This window comes from Equus asinus, chromosome 25 (assembly GCF_041296235.1).
Source record: "Equus asinus isolate D_3611 breed Donkey chromosome 25, EquAss-T2T_v2, whole genome shotgun sequence".
Taxonomy (NCBI): domain Eukaryota; kingdom Metazoa; phylum Chordata; class Mammalia; order Perissodactyla; family Equidae; genus Equus; species Equus asinus.
In genome coordinates this window covers 36,579,110-36,598,375 of record NC_091814.1, presented here as the reverse complement: position 1 = coordinate 36,598,375, position 19,266 = coordinate 36,579,110, and the positions used below count along the sequence as shown (strand labels likewise).

Genomic DNA, 19,266 nt, shown 5'->3' with positions numbered 1-19,266 from the left:
ACAGCCATTATAAAAACAAAACAAACAAAAAACAGAACATAACAAGACTTACCAACAACATGGAAAAATTGGAACCTTTGAGCACTATTCGTAGAGATGTAAATTGGTGCAGCTGCTAAAGGAAACAGTATGGATATTCCTCAAAAAGTAAAAATAGAACTAGCTTATGACCTGGCAATTCCACTTCTGAATATTTATCCAAAAGAATTGAAAAGAAGATCTCAAAGAAACAACTGGACTCTCATGTTAATTGTAGCATTATTCACAATAGTCAAGAGGTGGAAACAATTTAAATGTCCATCAATGGATAAATAAAGAAAATATGCGATATACCTACAATGGAATATTATTTAGCCTTAAAAAAGAAGGAAATCCTTTCACATGCTACAACATGGAAGAAGCTTTGAGGACATTATGCTAAGTAAAATAAGCCAGTCACAGAGGGCCAAATATTTAATTATTCCATTTATATGAGGTATAAAGTAGTCAAATTCACAGAAACAAAAAGTAGAATGGTGGTTACCAGGGGCTGGGGGAACAGGAAAATGCAGAGCCACTGTTCAATGGTATAGCATTTTAGTTATGCAGGATGAAAAAGTTTCAGAGTTTGCTAATTGTACTCCCAGTTAACAGTACTATACTGTACACTTAAACATTTGTGAACAGGGTAGATCTCATGCTATATGTTTTTTCACCACAATAAAAAATAAAATAAAAGACAAAGTCTCTGACATAGGAGAGTAGTTTTAAAAGACAATGGTCATCCATAAAATGGCACTTTAAGGATTCCATAAATCTATAGTTAAAGATATAGATATATTCATAACATATTGCAAAATGAGACAATAAGGATATAAAGTAATATGTATCATAAAATACAATTTTGAGAGGGGACCATAGCCCCATACAGCGCCAGGTACATCATAGGCATTCAACAGATATTCCCTCAATGGGTAAACACTCATGGAACTTTCTTTTTTTTTGCTGAGGAAGATTCACACTGAGCTAACATCTATTGTCAATCTTCATCTTTGTGTGTGTGAGCTGCCACCACAGCATGGCCACTGACAGACAAGTGGTGTAGGCCCACGCCTGGGAGCCAAACCCAGGCCACCGAAGTGGTGTGTGCCAAACTTAACCACCAGGCCACCAGGGCTGGCCCTCATGGAATTTTGATTCACTTATCAGATAAAAATTTTTTTTAAAATTCTAACTTGTCTCACTTCTCTTTCCTAATGCATTTTGGTTTATCATCCTTTAATTAAAAGGATTAATCTTTAAGAAAATCTATTTATAACTTTATCTGGCAATTTTGGTGGCAAGAAGCTTCATAAGGACACTATCTGCTTTTATTTTCCTCAAGTTTCAGGAGGATTCCCTCTATTTCTAAAATGCTAAGATTTTCATTCATTCATTCGGCATAAGAGGCAGCAAGCAATAGTGGCAAGAAGACTGAGATGATAAATGCAAAATAATGAGTCACGTCTGTACAGCTGTATAGACAATGCAGACTGCCACTCTGGAGAGCAAAGAATAAAATACCTGGATCACGTACTTCAACAAAATTTAAAATGTTAGAACAGCCGCTCTGATTCTAGAATGATGCTAACATTTGTAAGAGAAAGACAAAAAAGAAAAGGAAAAGAAGTTGGGGAGGGGGATGTTTGGGGAGCTGGAAGTCATAGATCCAGTGTCTGTTCTCTCGCTAACTAGCAGTATGCTCCTAGGAAAATGAACGGTTCACTTTCTTAGTTCTAAAATGACATATATAGTTATATAGATTCCAAGTTCCAAATGCAGAGAGTTTATTCCGTAAAATGTTATATGCAATTAATTCAAAATACATTATGATAAAATTATTGCTGAATCTTTTCTATAACTCCATGTCTTTCAGAGATAGTCACCACTTTTGCTCGTTCTATGCATTTTCTTTTAGACTCAAAGACACACAGCCCAGTTTGGTTCATATATGAGATTAACATTTTTTTGTTCTCCCTTAAGAAGAAGGAAATCGCATTTGTTCCCTATCAAGAAGGCTATGTGAAGCAATTTAATCCTGCATCAGGGAAGAATCACAGGGAATAAAACACAAGACACAAACACACACAAGCTCTCCATGGATCAAGAAATAACAAGGTTGTGAGGTACTGAGTAATGGAGAATAAGGCAGGAGTTCCTGTCCTATCAAAAAATACTTTTCGCCCATGCCTAAGGAGACTGGTCCAAAAAAATCTGGCTAAGACCAAGGTCAAAGAGCTGACTGCCTATGTTTTCTTCTAGAATTTTTATGTTTTCAAGTCTTAAATTCAAGTCTTTAGCATATTTTGAATTCATTTTTGTATAAGGTGTAAGATAGTGGTCCAGTTTCATTCTTTTGCATGTAGCTGTCCAGTTTTCCCAACACCATTATTGAAGAGACCATCTTTTCCCCAAAGGCAACAAAAGCAGAAATAAACAAATGGGATTACACCAAACTAAAAATCTTTTGCACAGCAAATAAAACCATCAACAAAATGAAAAGTCTACCTACTGAAAGGGAGAAAGTATGTTCAGATCACACATTTGCTAAGGGATTAATATCCAAAATATATAAAAACTTATACAATTTAATATTTAAAAAATCTGATTAGGGGCTGGTCTGGTGTCGCAGCAGTTAAGTGTGCACGTTCGGCTTCTCAGCAGCCCGGGGTTCGCCGGTTCGGATCCCGGGTGCGGACGTGGCACCGCTTGGCACGCCGTGCTGTGGTAGGCGTCCCACATATAAAGTAGAGGAAGATGGGCACGGATGTTAGCTCAGGGCCAGGCTTCCTCGGCAAAAAGAGGAGGACTGGCAGTAGTTAGCTCAGGGCTAATCTTCGTCAAAAAAAAAAAAAATCTGATTAAAAAATGGGCAGAGAACTTGAATAGACATTTTTTCAAAGAAGGCATACAGATGGTCAACAGGCACATGACAAGAGGCTCAACTAGTAACTATCAGGGAAATGCAAATCAAAACCACAATGAGATACCACCTCACACCTGTTACAATGGCTATTATCAAAAAGATAAAAAATACAAAGTGTAGGTGAGGATGTGGAGAAAAGGGAACCCTTGTTCACTGTTGGTGGGAATGTAAATTGGTGCAGCCACTATGGAAAACAACATGAAGGTTCCTCAAAAAATTAAAAATAGCACTGCTATATGATCCAGCAATTCCACTTCTGGGCATTTATCCAAAGAAAGCGAAAACACTAACTCAAATAGATATATATGCACCCTTATATTCCCTGCAGCATTATTTACAATAGCCAAGATATGGAAGCAGCCTAAGTGTCCATCGATAGATGAATGGATAAAGATGTGGTATGCATATAAATATACAATGGAATATTACTCAGCCATAAAAAAGAATGAAATCTTGCCGTTTGTGACAACATGGATGGACCTAGAGAGCATTACACTAAGTGAAATAAGTCAGACAGAGAAAGACAAATCCCATATGCTCTCACTTATATGTGGAATCCAAAAAACAAAACAAACAAACAAATAAAACTAAACAGAAACAGACTCATAGATACAAGAAACAAACTGATGGATACCACAGGGCAGAGGGGTTGGGGAGGCAGGCAAAATAGGTGAAGGTGATTAAGAGGTACAAACTTCCAGTTACAAAATAAATAAATCACGGAGATGTAACGTACAGCATAAGGAATATAGTCAATAATAATATAATAACTTTGTATGATGACAGATGGTAACTGGACTTGTGATGATCATTTTGTAATGTACATAAATATCAAATCGCTCTGATGTACACCAGAAACTACTAGGATATTGTATGTCAACTATACTTTAATAAAAAAAATACTTTTTGCATAATAGGACAGTACAGCTGTCCAAGAAAAATATGCCCCAGGAATGATATCATTATTATAAAATAAGATTATTTTCAATTTTAATTAAAACAAATTATTTAAAAATAGCCTCATGAAATAGATTCTTAGGCCTGCTCAAATCAAGAGCCAAATGTCATCATCTGATAAAACATCTTCCAGAAACGAAAACTGCTGTGAAGCTTTGGAATTTGTTAACCAGGGAGAAAAACAAGGAAATCTATATTTATTGAGGAAAAAGTAATTACACAATCAATTTTGGTAGCATGTAAGCTGTAACATGTCCAGAAATTTCAATATTGTGGAAGATTTAAAAATATATATATATATATATATTTTTTTTTTTTTTTTTTTTTTTTGCTGCGGAAGATTAGCCCTGAGCTAACATCTGTGCCAATCTTCCTCTAGTTTTTTGTACATGGGACACCTCCATAGCATGACTGGTGAGTGGAGTAGGTCTGCACCTGGGATCCAAACCCGTCAACTGGGGCCGCTGAAATGGAGCACGTGAAACTTGAATCACTTGGCCACCAGGCTGGGCCCAAAAAATAATTTTTAAAAAATAGTAAAATAAACATCTTTTATCCTAAAACAAATATTAGAATTTATTTTGAGAAAATAAAAATAAAATGAAGGGCTTCTTGTACACAGAACTCATGCAAAAGGATCATCTAGCAATTATCTACGCTCATTAAAATTATCTTTTTCTCAAGGGATCTGAGACACATCTAGTATCAGTCTCAGAACCCTCAACTACCCATCTCCCCTCTGCCTTTATCTTCCCTAGAAGAACATACATCACCTGGACCACCACCTTCGAGCACCTCCCCCTGAAAGGCTCTCTCCTCTCCTACCGGCCCAAACCCTCTCTGAGCCCGGCTTCTTCTTTAAAAATTCTTCAAATGATCAACTTTCATTAAAATTTCTCCAACTAATCTTTCTAATTTTATTCGATCTAATTCCGCTAGCAAGTCACCATATTAATTACCTAGCACAATTTTGACATATATAATTATCTGTTTCTTTCTAAAATTTTTTATTCGTTGACTTCCCATCGCACAAAAAACCTGGACCACTCATCAAGGCCTATAAGGCTTTGGCCTGCTTCCCTCACATCACTAATGATGCCCAACCACACCAGTGTTTGCAAGGGTCCTAGAACACACCAAGAATGCTCTCACCTTTGCCTCTGATGCTTTCTCTTCCTGGACCACCTCCCCTCAAGATCCTTACATGACTGACTCTTCTTCATTCAAGTCTCATTTCAAACGTCACTCCTCAGAGAAAACTTGTCTGAACATGGCCCTTCTAGAAGAGCCCCACCCCCCATGATTCTATCTCATTAGGTCACTGTTTAGTCTTCAGAACATTTGTACTTTCTGAAATTATCTTATTCAGGTGCTTCTTTATTTTTAGTCACTCCCACTAGGGTAGCAGTTTGATGAGCGCAGGACTCCATCAGTTTAATTCTGTGTTGATTATGCCCCATGCTTAGGACAATGCCTTTCAAAAAAATATTACATGCAGAATAAATAAATGAGTGAATGTGCATTTTAACTACTTCTTCCTTTACATGAGTAGATCTTCACACCAACTGTCTCACCTCAGGTCTTTCAAGAGCTAATCTGCTATCTGAACATAAGAGATGAACACAGAAATGTTTCTCGATGAGGATTCAGAAAGAGAACTCAGGATGTTTAGTGTACGTCCAAATGTCCAAAAAGTTCACATTCACAAAACTATGCTGCAAATCAATTCTTTTTTTTTTCCTGTATGAGTGATAAGTTATTTTGACCAATGATTAAACGTAACTTTGTCTTACAAAATTTTATTTTCTAACAACTGGGAATGATTATCTCCATTTTTGTTATGTATTTGATGATCTGTGCATGAACTAGACAAATGGAAAACAATGGCAGCCTGCCTCAACTAAAATAGGTGTTTTGAGGGACCCTCACCAACCTCCAGTGCAACAGGAAATCAGAACCGCATCCAGCAAGATTTAAATTTCTCTATGGACTGGTTACGCAAATAGTATTTTAAATCCTATTTCACCTAAAAGAAGCACATCACCAAATTGAGCTTTAAAGTCAAGGCTAAGAAGACCCCTACTGAATTCATTAGTTTCTTCTTTGCTCAAGAAACACCTAGGTCCTGATGATTGGAGATGCTGCTGTATGAAAATACGCTGCCCATTACAGAACACACTCTCCATGGCTACTTTAAGTAAAATAAGACCTCCCTTGCATTCTCATGAACAATAAAAGAACTCTAAATCCATCTAATAACTATGCTTCTCCTTTCCAATCCATTCAAGTTTGCCTTGTTTGGAAATCTGTTAGTGAATCCTGGACCACACCGCCACCCTGTTGGGAACACACAGCATCACAGACTCACGGTGTGGTGCAAACCTCACTAAGGACTCCCCTTCAAATCTGGAGGACAAATTAGGTACCTCTCCGCTCAGGGTTAACACAAAATGTCTAAATGGACACAAACCGGTGGCTCTTCACCAGTAAATCTCAGAATCCACTTCCCTGGTCCCGTCATTATCACGCTGGTGCTGAAAGTACATGACGTCCAAGGGAAGAGAGTTCATGTTATTCTATCTGGCACTCAAATCAAATGTTTTCAAATCACTCTTTATAGTATATAAATGATAGTAACAGGAAAGGAAAATTTTTCATTCACCCAAAAGGAACGTGTCCTGTTTTAGCAATTATGAGTTTCTGATGAATCCCCATACTCCTCTGAGTGAGTTTCAGTAAAACAAGAACAGATGTATAACTGCAGAAAAGAAACTTTACAACAGCCAAGAAACCAGGTTGGGACCCTAAAAGTGGAAAATGTAAGAGTTAAAGATTCTTTTCCCTGAAATGTGCATCGATGTAACCCACGTGGTCATGTGATGTCTACTGAACTGCTTCTCCCTTCCCACAGTGGGACATTTATCACTTGACTTATTTCCAAAGCTCCCTTCCCTGCTACATCCCCAGAGGACACACTACACTTCTACAAGCTTCTGGTAAGTTTGGATTCCTTAGGCACCCCTAAAAAGAACACACAGTTTTTAAATTAGCAGTCTGCAAATACTGGCACTTTCACTCCACATTATTATAAACTGAGGATACACTAATGAGAGCTCTCTCACACCTAACGATAAATTCTAAATAAACTGGAGTTTTCTGAGAAAAATTAAAAGCAAAACAGAGTGAAAGCACATAAAGAATATTTCTGAACACATATGCAAGCTAACTAACCAGAAGGGGATATAATGCACAGAGAGCACGCTTCACCAATTCAATAGCCATTGTAGAGGGGTACATAAGGACCCAGAGAAAAATCAATTCACAAAATGTAAGTCGTCATAAAAAGAAGATTATCAACTAAGGACTGATAAAAATTGGTTCCCTATAAAAATGGGTATGTTAGGGCCCGCCAGGTAGCATAGTGGTTAAATTCACAAGCTCCACTTTGGTGGCCCAGGGTTCACAGGTTTGGATCCCGGGCATGGACCTAGTACCACTCATCAAGCCATGCTGTTGCAGTGTCCCACATAAAATAGAGGAAGACTGGCACAGATGTTAGCTCAGGGCCAATCTTCCTCACACAGACACACAAAATGGGTATGCTTGGTTACAGATCTAAAAGATAAGGTTTTAATGATATAAAACAATGTAGATGCAGTAAATATATATATTATATATTTATTTATATTAATTATTTTAATATATTTAATATTATATATAATAAATATGTATTTATTATATATTTGAATATATATTCAAATGTATATTTGAAGGGATAAATGTAAATCTAGGTATCTGTCCTGCAATGTCTTAATTTAACACTAAAAAGGGAAATATCAAAGTGTGGAAATAACATCAGGCTCTTTAAGACTGTGAAATGACCAACGTCCAATAAGACTGTTAAAATCTCACAAGCCTGGGTAAAGAGGAGTACAAACAAGGTTGTGGTTCATCCTTGTCAAGTAAAAACTAATGGATCTGGGAGAAAATAAGCCAGGCTATCCTTTTCTAACAATGTTTTCAATAACATGGAGGAAGCCTCAGGGTCACTGCGACTCTGCCTGAGGACATCAATCGACAATGCCAGCACACAAAACACTAGGCATCACCAGGGAGGTAAAAGAAATAAAACAGGAAGAAAAAGAAAAAGGAAAAAGAAAGAATTAAACAGAAAGCTACTCTTGTGCTACACTAAGACCCCTCTTCTTCTGGAATACTGCCCACAGCTCTAATTGGCACTTATCAAAGTTTTGCGTTTTTTTTTTTTAAGGTATCTGTTTGTTTTTTTTTTTGGTGAGGAAGATTGGCCCTGAGCTAACATCTGTTGCCAAACTTCCTCTTTTTTTTTTCCTCCCCAAAGTCCCATACATACTTGTGTATCCTAGTTGTAGGTCATTCTAGTTCTTCTGTGTGGGATGCCGCCACAGCATGGCCTGAGGAGCCATGCAGAGGTCCACACCCAGGATTTGAAATGGCGAACCCCAGGCCGCAGAAGCAGAGTGCGTGAACTTAGCCACTCAGCCACGGTGACAGCCCACCACTTATCAAAGTTTTAACTGAGCAGAAAGCAGTTCAAAAAAGGATAAGTAAAATAATCAAGGGGATGCTATAAGTGCTAAGAAAGAGATTAAAACACAAGACTATTAGAAAGGCAAAAACTCAAGACACACATCAGCATGGATTATAAAAGCATAAAGAGTTGAGTGAGAATGAATTCTAGACATAGCACAGCATAAAGATAAAAAAGACAATGTCCCTATCTTTAGAAGGGAATGACATGACTTTGTTCACAAAATTCACTAAGCAAATGGCTTAAAACTTAAAGGACGTAATTTTATAAAAGATCAAATGAAAAGAAAAACTTTACTGAGCAGAATATAAGATACCACTTATCTCAAGAGAAGGTACAGGCTGAAATATGCTTAAATTCAAACAGTTTAGATAAATTAAGTTTATGAATATTAGATCCACGACAAATCTTTCATAATGTCATGATGCTCAGGGTACAGTCCTCCCTTTTAAATCTAGTTTTATAAAGGGAACTATGGCACTGTTTTTAAATGTCCCTTGGTACCACAGGTAAAAGTAGAAATACAGAGCTAGAGGAATTGCTGCTCTTGATCCAGCCAAGATATTCAAATGTTCATAAAAATGAAAAGTAGAGAAGCAGCTAAAAGAGACAGAAACATCATTTCATTCCCTTATTGATAAGGATATTAACTAACCTATGTGGATATTTAATCAATAACAAAATAGGAGTGAATGGGGCCATAGGCCACGCCTATGAGTTCAGAGTACAGGATCCCAGTTGAACGGCCGAAAGGAGCCACCATTCATCTCCCAGAAGTTTCTCTCTTTCGCAGTGCCACAGGTTCTGTTCTTCTATACTCTTCAATACTCTATGCTTGAACTCTTTCACTCAATACTTTGGGTTCCTCTCTACATTACTTGTTAAGAGAATGAGCCATTTGGACCAAAGGACCATAAGGAAATTCAAATCTGTTTTACCTGTCCTCCAACTCTAAACTTCACTTTGAGAGAATCACACGATAACCTTCACTACTCCAACCAAATATCACAAAGGAATTGATACCTTCTAGAGAACTTTTATTAAGGTTCATCTGCCACCATCCATTGGAGATCACTGTCAGAAACAGAACCACCACAGTCTTGGTCTTAAGTCCGTAACTGAAATTATAAGGAATGAACTAAAAAAAGTAGCAGAGGGGGAAAAACTCAAGTAATTTCAGATGCTGTCCCCCCCTCAAAAAATGCTTTTGTTGTTAAAAATTCACCCCAAAGGGGTAGAGATGGCTAATAACAAAATAGCTATTTAAAAGTGAGAATTAACGAAAAAGAATGGAAGTAAAAGCAAAAGGAGGGAAGAGAGAGAGAGGGAAAGGGAGAAAGAAAGAGGAAGAAGTCTGTAAGTCCTAACCTGAGAAGAAACCACAGCTATCAATTTAAGAATCTCTACTACCAAACTTGCCTAGAATCTTCTTACATATCTCACCAAAGCATTTCTCTTACTCTAATCATATTCTTAATCTATACATGAATATGTAATTGATTAAATTTTACCATTATCCACACGCTAAGAAACTATTCTCAGAAACTACAGGCATAGTTTTGCAAATGCATTTTTAGGTGAAAGCCCCTTCCTTCTCGGTCCAGCCATTAATTATCTGCTTGCTATTCAGATGGAAGCGGGGCTCCAAGACAGATCCCACTCAGACACTGAGTTTTCTATCCTGTATCAATTCCTCCAGTGTTCTAGGGTTTATGTTCAAAAGAACACAAAGCAAAGCCCTACCTTTGCTGATGAAATTTTATGTTGATTAGAAGTGTTAACACAAGGAAAGAGCATGTCCTAGGATGACTCTGATAGGCTCCACTTTGCGTAGCATTGAATATTGTGAAATCAAAGGTGTGTATCTTAAAAAACATCATTAATCTGATAGAGAAGCTTTCAATTTTCAGGCACTTTACTGGATCTACACTCCATTTCCTTAAAAATGTGTTATGCCAGTTTATATTTGTGTTGCCTGACAAAACACCTGTGAATTCAAAACGGACCATGTTGTAAGGATGCTCAGAGCTGCTCTACCAGAAACAGTTGCTGTGTGAGGTCTCCCAAGCTCCAGCCAGCCTACCCACCCCCCACAAGGGGCCTGGGGAGTAGGCAGCCTCTGTGTCAGGTCTTCTATATCAAAACCCTTTGGACAACATCTAAAACTTAGACTTGGAACAGTCCTGAGTGAGCCCCTACACAACGGGGGACAAAAAATGGAGATGGCAAAATGGCATGCATTCGTGATCCCATGTGTGTAAAATTCTGTGTGGAAATATGTGTGTGTGTAAACACACACACACCCCCCCTCAGTATATCCATATGTGTATATATGCCTAAAGAGAGGTCTTGGTCAACTTGGGTGGAGGAATTTCAGATGTTTACTTTCTTGTTTATACGCTCTTATATTATCTGGATTTTGTACAAGACGTTATTACTACTTTGTGAACGTTAGAAAGCAAGAAAGGAGTAAAAGTCTTGTAATCCTACAGGTGGCACACTAACTTAGAGTGTCTTTGCAATTCTTTCCCTCTGCTCCCCCTCTTTCCATCCCGGTCCATGTCTTTCTTACAGGTAAGACTCCTCCAGCTTTAAACTGCCTTCCCTGACTTACCCCACCCGGTCATGCCTCAGCATGACTAGCGCCTAGCCACACAAGTTCTAGCACAATATTCCAGTTGCTCATTTGTGGCCTTATAATTGTGCTCTAGTTTTCCATGAATATATATTTTGCATTCAAATTTACAGACCTGCTGCATCTTCTGCTGCTGCTTTATGCTCACACAACACGGAGCACACAGACACACCAGCAACTTAAAATGAAGAGTGTGTGTCCCAGGTGCACAGGTCAGAAATCCGATGTGCTTTGTGGGGATAAAAGAGCAGCCAGGGGTGAGAAAACACAAAAAAATAATGTAGTTTCTAAAGAGGGCTTCTGGTTCAGTGGAAACAAGCTTCAGAGTCACCTGAATGGCAGCTCTGAAATTCTAATGCTTGCCGTGCCGCTATCAGCATCTCAAGCTAAAAAAGGCTGAGTGGACTTGGGTTAACATTCTGTGCCTCGGTTTCCTTATCTGCAAAAGGGAGACGATGAAGAATATCCTCTCTGTTTCCTGACCAAATAATTGAGAATATATATGATAGTACTTCTAAAAAGATAAAGAGTTGGACTAAACACTTATTGGGTAGCTCCTATCACTAGACATTGTGTTGCACACATTCCTGTACAATTATCTAGGAGAAGGGCACTGGAGGTGGAGTCATAAGAAAGAATCTGAGCAAGGTGCCATTTTGTTTCTTCCTGAACTGCACGCGACTTTGTGCCTGTTTCCTCATTTTGCAAACGTGAACTAAAATACATATGTCTAAGGGACCTGGAATTAAATAATAAAATGTTCCTTAAAATGCATGATAAAATGCAAACACGGTCTAAGAATTTTAGAGCCATTATAATTGCTGTTGACAGATCCATACTGGTCACATGTGACTCTAATACTGTGTGACTGAGTTTTACATTTAAGTCCTGTTTTTAGCTTAGACTAAATAAATCATCAGGCAAAAAATATTTCTAAATGTGTTACAATGTATATGCAGAATAATTTCTCTCATTCTTAAATAACCATTCCAGTGATTAAATAACATCCTAGCCATTATTTAAAATAATATTCCTTTTTAATCACATCGATTTGAGTGATATTTTATTGACATATAACACTCATTGATGTATAACACTCATGCAGCACTTTACTGATTTTTTTACCAATATTAACTAGTTAATCTTCAAATATCCTTTGGAGATAAAATCATTTTCTGAAAAACTACTTTCGTGTTTTATAATAAAAACCTAACTATAATTAGGAAACAGTGCATGACAATATCTCAGTTGTTCCTTCATGTACTTACACATGAAAAAGTCATTCCATCTTAATCCTTTCATTCTGAAAGTCAAGACAGCATGACAATATGGGCAGGAAGGGGAGGCAAACATAAGTTATTCCACTAAGAAAGTAGCACAAAGGAGGGAGGGTCCTAGGAAAACTGGAAATTGACATGGTTTCCTCCAAGATTTCTCTATCTGCCTTGGTCCCTTGGTACCTAATTCCCCCAGGACAGCACTCTTGTGTTACCCTCACCATCAGAGCCCAGCCCTTTAAGTGGCTCCTAGATAATCTAGGAAAATAATCCAAGCTACTACGTTCATATGCTTCCAAGAAGTTTATACATTCTGCTGTCTAAATGTGCTCTTTCCAGAGATCAACCTCAGGGACGTAAAGTATTTATGGGATGTTTAGACATTTTTCAGTCTATTTTTTGTTAGAATTGTGTTCCTAAAATCTAAATTTAGGTTCATTAAGGTTGAACAAGAAGAGTAAAATCATTGGTAAGAAAAAAAAAAATCCCTTTTAGATGCTTTCTGGACAACATGTTAATTGTGTCTATAAATAAAATGATAAAAGATGAGTATACACTTTCCAAAACTGAAGCCAAATATTTAATATACCCGGGTGCTTATACAAACTGGAATGATAGCCACTAAACCATTGTATATAGAATCATGTAGTACCACTCACCACCACATACAATCAGCTCTAGGCCTGCTCTGTATATGCCAAACCATCTCGTTTGCCATTAACAGACCCATAAAGCAAAACATAAATGGGCGCCCCTATTCAAACACCTTCAATGGCTCCCACGCCTAGAGACAGACTTCATAATTGTTTCTTTTAAAGGGTCCCTGAGGGCAAAGAAAAATAAGACCTTAAGAGGCCTGGGGGCATAGGGTGATATAGTTCCCTAAAATGAGAGAAATGTCCTTGAAACCTTAGGCTGTAAATCAATAATTCATGTGAATTTTTTACTTTATTCCTTAGCAACCTCTACATGTTGAAGTGCTCCTGGGATCATACTAGAATCTCTGCTCGTCTCCACATGCACTCTTTCTCCAGGTGATTTCATCCCACGTCTTAACTGCAAATGCCTTCTGTACAACGATGACTTCCAAATGTCTATCTTCAGCCTGACCCCTCCCCCTGGACTCCCAACTCACATTTTCAGCATCATTTTTCCTAATCACCACTTTTCCTACTCAACATCCACACTAGCTGCCCTCATAGGCACCTCAAATTGAACTTGGCTGTGCTGGCCTGGAATTGGCCCGAGTTGCTTGGCTAAAGTACCTGCACTGCACCTGTCCCCTGGTAAACGTATGAGACACGCTGAGCAAGCCTGTTGTTTTATAACCGTGGCCTGAAGAGTTCTAGGGAGGTCAGGCCTAGCCTGTCAGCATCATTTATTGATAACAGTGTGATGGATGATTTGCACCTGCTCTCCACTGAGACTCCTGGAAAGCTCTGCCACAGAGGCTGGTTATATAGCAAGAAAATGCCTATGTCACCAGCAGGGTGTCAGAAATGCCAGCCAAGAAGACACCAGTTTGGGTTCCCTGGGTTCTGAGGTGTTCCAAGCACACACTAGGGGCTCTTGATCCAAGAGAGAAGTATGTCCTGGCCTGGGCTTGCAGAGGGAGGACAAGGGAGCTGGCTCCTGGCCTCTCCAGACCCCGTGCTGTGATGTGGCCTCTGCTTGTGGTACATATCTTTATTTGAGTGTGGCTGTTACACTGTATCATTTTCCTGCAATAAACTTTAGATCTGTAAGCCCTGCTGTTTTGGGTCCCATGAATCTTTTTCAATAACGGAACCCTGTCTAACTGACACTATTAGTGCAACATCCAAAACTAAGCTCCTGACATCATCCCCAAACCAGCTCCTCATCTCAGGAAAATGGGAACTGTATTCTTTCAGTTCCTTAGGACAAAACTTTTGCTATTATCTTTGATTCCACATCCTTGCACTGTCCATGCTGTCTACCAGTAATCCCAGTGGCTCTCCACCCCAAATATATCCAGAATCTGACCATATCTCACAACCCCCATTGCCACCACCTTAATTCTAGGCCCCCTCATCTATCACCAGGATTATTACAACAGCCTCATAAGCACTCCCTCTGTTTCGACCCATGGCTTCCTGCAGTCTATTCTCAACTCAGCAGCCCGAGTGATCCTGTGAAACATAAGCCAGAGCAGGACATTCATTTGCACCAGAAAGCCAAACTTCTTGTAACTTACAGAGCCCTACAGGACTTGGACACCACTACCTGCCTGACATCACCTTCTACTACTCCCTCCCAGCATCCTTCTTGTGCCTCTACATGCCAGGAACGCTCTCACCTCGGGGAGGGCCTCTGTGCATGCGGAGCCCTCTACCCGAGCGTTATTCCTCAGACAGACACGTTACTTAAGAGTCACCTTATCAGTGAGGCTTCCCCAGTGACCTTATCCGAAATTTATCACCAACACCATCCAATATTCTCTATCCCCCTTCACTGCTTTATTTTTCCTCCTGAGACTTATCACCATCTGGCATACTTATCTTCCCCAGCAGAATGTAAGCTCACCAAGGGCAAGAATTTTCATGTGTTTTATTCTACACTGTATTTCAGTGCCTATAACAATGCATATAGCAGGAATTCAATAAATACTTTTGAATGAATGAGTGATAATAGAATTAATATAAAACACGTGTTTATTTTTTTAAAAAGTCTAGTCCATTAGCATTCTTAGGAAGGCATGTAACTCCAGGTATCCGCTAGTACACAACCGAGTGTCGTCAATGGCGCATCTCCTCCACCCTCTGATGTGGAAGAACAGGCCTTACTCTACTTTGTCAGACTTGCTCATGCTCCTGCCCCCCACGACCAGATAATTCAGTTACTGGAACACAGCATGCCCCTTCTGCCTAGAACGTCTGCTGATGCCCTTCTCTTCCCCTAGAGCATTCTGACTCTGCACTTAAAACCCAGTGGCCCTTTCACCTCTTCTGTCTTCTCAACTCTCATTAAGTGGTTAACCTTTTCCTCCGTAGGTCAGCTCCGTCTGTAAGCACTTCTACTGCCACTATGTTTACAGCAGTCTCCTCCACGTGAATTCGAAGGAGGGAGGGCCTTCAGAGAAGCCATGTTTTATCTAGCGTTTTATATGGCTCAATACCCAGCACAAAGGTCAACACATTGGAGGCGCTCAATAAATGCCACTGAATGCAGCAGTGAGAACCAAGTGGAGAAGGGTAGGGCAAAGAGAAGATAATCCCCTCAGCGGAAGGACTCCAAAGATCTAGACGTGAAGCCATTGCATGACCTTGTGCAAATGTGTCTGTTTCTTCACCCAAAAACAGACGCCTTCCCCACCTATCTCACAGAAGGGTGGGGCTCAAATGAGAAAACAAAAGTCAAATCTCCAGTGGGGTATTTCTATTAGCAACGTTTAGGTCATAAATTTTGATTTTTTTCAATCCCAGCATTGATTCAGTAAACATGGAAATGACTAGATTGAAGCCCAGCTATATCTAATGTAACATGCTTATACTGCTTTAACAAATTCAAACAGGAGATGGTCAACGAACTCCAAATTCAACAGGAAGTGTTGTTCAAAAAGAATATTAAAATCCAGGTTATATACGCTGCATGTATATGGAGAGAAAGATATGCTATATAATATATATCACTAGATACAGAGGACTATAATTTGATATTTATCACATTCTAATACATGAAATATCAGGGAACTTTACAGCAAACTTTAATGCTTACTACAGCTTTTTAGAGGCAGCAAATACAGGAGCTAAGAGCATTTAAACTCTGGAGTCTAGCCACTTAGGTTTGAATAACAGTGCACTCTACCACTGCATGCTCTTGGAAAATGAAGCTCTCTCTGCCTCAGTTTCCACATATTAAATATGGATAATAAGGCACTTACCTCATAGGAGTGCTTAAGAGAATTAAATGAGATAATACATGTAAAGGGTTAGAACATACAGTGCCTCGCACATAGTGCTCATTAAATGCTGACTATGGTTAATGGTATTCATGACTCTTGAAACTTAGCGTTTCCATATATTTTTCTGTACTGACATCACACTAACTTAAATGGAATGAGGGTTGAAAATCAAAGTGCTCAAAATACTTCAGCCCAGGAAAGATCTCTTTGTCTTGATATCTCTGCCCCCTCTTCAATCTCACCTTGAAGGGCTGGTGTCAAAAACAGCACGTAGAGGGAACGCACATGCTGGGACTCTAACAGAAGAAGCAGTTGCTCAACGCTCCATTTCCCTATGTCTCCCCTCACCATTGCCCTCCCTACCCTGTGAGGCAACCACAGCACGAAGTGAGGTTATCATAGCCCATTGAGAGGCGTAATTAATAGCCTGGAGCCTGGGGTCAGATTAGATTAACTGTACCTAGCATTGGCCTTACTGTCTGACTACCCACTTCCTCATTCTTCCCTACCCTTCATAAAAGGAATCCAGAATTCCTTCTCCACCAACACTGGGGCTGAACTTGTAACTTCTCCAACCCTCGGCACTGAAAGGAGCTGAGCCCTGAAAGAGCAGAGATTCCTGGAAATAATGCCAGATCAAGATTCTGAAGACCTGAACTCATCCTAACGATGCCATGTCGGGGAAATCACTGGAACTTTCTGTGTCTTGATTTCCTAATCCTTAATGCTGTGATACTACTGCCTAATATATCTCCTCAGGAGATTTTAAGGGATAATTAAATGGGAAAATAAATCTGAGCAAAACTCTTGGAAATTTATGAGAATCATATGAATGAAATGAAATTCTAATCAATGATTACTGGTTCATTTGCCTTCCTTCCTATTTAAAGACTGATCTGATTCCTTGAAGCCATGTCATTAGAAAGATTTCTTCTATCAGAAGAAATTATATTCAAAAGGAAAAAATAATTTATTAAAATTATAGGGTTATAAAGGTGATTGATATGACAATAAATAATAGGGAACTTCGCGCTGAAAAATACTGAACAAGTACAAAAATACTTAAGATTTTTAAGAAGCAAAAACACTCAGTCAGCAGTGAATATTAATAAAGCTAAAATGGACTGCCTAGGTAGAGCAGAAAGAAAAAAGTGAAATCTCATATTGAGCTCTGTTTGTGTCCATTCCAAACACAAAGTAGCAAAAATGAAGTCTCCACCTTCAGATTGGGCCCACCTGCCATGACCTTCAAGTTATCTTCACAGTTCCGACTAAATCTGAGGACTACCGAAGAGTGAGAGCGCTTTCACATCCACACAGGGTTTCCTCCAGCATTGTTCTGAAACTCCAGGCATTTTTTTTCCTGCCCAAAACCAACAACCTCACTTTAGACGCTAAGAATGCAATTCTCTGAAAACGATGCTTCACCCAATAAAGAGATAAGGGGGGGAGGAGGAAATAACAATGGCAGCAAACACACACACTCAACCCTTTTTGAGCACCTAAACGCCTTACATGGATTATCTCTCTACCCTTCACAGCAGCCTGATTTGATAGGTATTCTTTCCTCATCCCAGATCATTTAAGGCTTAGCGAGAAACATTGCTCGTTCAAGATGACATCTCTAGTACAGTACTCAACTGGAGTTTAAAACACATCCCATGTGATCCTGAAGTTTAGGCTCTTACTACTACTCCATGCCACCTCCAGGACAAACCAGAGGTCTTCTTCTAAAACCTAAAGGAAGTGGGGATTCTTCAAAGATTTTTAGTACCTCTTCGTACCACTATGTGGCACAAAGAGAGAGTGAAGGAGAAGTAATCTTATTTAAGAACAGGCAACGCAGTGGCTGGGATGATGATATTAGTTGGCGGTTTCACTGTCAATACAGAAAATGTTGCTATCATCTAAAAATAGAGAATTCAGTATATAAGTATCTGAAGAGCCTTTTCAAAATTTACATCAAATAGGTGAGATGCAGAAGTGTTTGAATATGGTAGGAGCTAAATGTGGGTCAAAGACCATTAGCTTTGATAGCTTTCAATAAAACTTGAATGAAGAACTTGTATGTGTGTTCTACAAATAGAGAGGGCTATGAAGGGTGGAAACAGCACATGCAGATCCATGGCAAGAGCAACTAAGAGAGGAAAGGGCTTAGAATAAGAAACTGGATTAAAATAAATAATTTTTTTCCCTCAATCTACTATTCCAACTCACTTAAATGATCCAAAACCAAACGTGAGGAAGAACTTGCTCAGATGATGACTCACAGATAATTTTCAGTCCAATTTGACTTACATCAGGTAGGAAAAGGAGGTTCTACAGGAAAATGAATATATGTACAATTAAAACGTTTTCAACAGCCAGTAAGATCTCTCCTTGAAAGAAAATACTAGGGCTTTCTTCTTGACCAAGAGTCTTGGTTTGACCAATGACTTGTTTTGTGCAAAAGAAATCTACAACAAAAATACAGCCATCTCCGAGGAGTCTAAATGAAACTTTCAATCATTTTGGGATTAACTTTTAAAACAAAATGTTTTTCCATAAGGATACTATTCTGCTATTACAGAGTAAATTAAAACTAAATTCATTTTTATTCAAAAACTCCATTTTTCTGTGTAGTAGTAAATTGCTTTTAGTTGAGTTTTAGACATCTAAAAAAAGGCAATTATCAGACTCATACTTTGGCTAGATTAAAGACGTAAGCCACAACTTTTTAACCATGGGGGCCACCCATCTCAAGAGGGTCACACCATAAAGTCATCTTTTCTATCTTGTGATGGCCACTGCCATGATTAACGCACTCTTTCCGCCTTCTGTTTTCCTCTCATTAGCCACAGAAAAGTTTCTCAGTCGGCAATGATCATCTAACCATGAGGGCCTCCACCAAGGTAGCCTCATGTCCACCATGTCTACTGGCAGTTCTAAGACAGGGCAAAAGAAAAGAAAGCAGGAAGACAA

At 39.0% G+C, this 19,266-nt stretch overlaps 1 protein-coding gene across 7 annotated transcripts in view; it reads right to left on the bottom strand.

Annotated features, from left to right (window-relative positions):
- Positions 1-19,266, bottom strand: part of KCNK2 (potassium two pore domain channel subfamily K member 2) — a 207,860-nt gene that overhangs the window by 110,483 nt on the left and 78,111 nt on the right. The gene's annotated exons all lie outside the window — the stretch shown is intronic.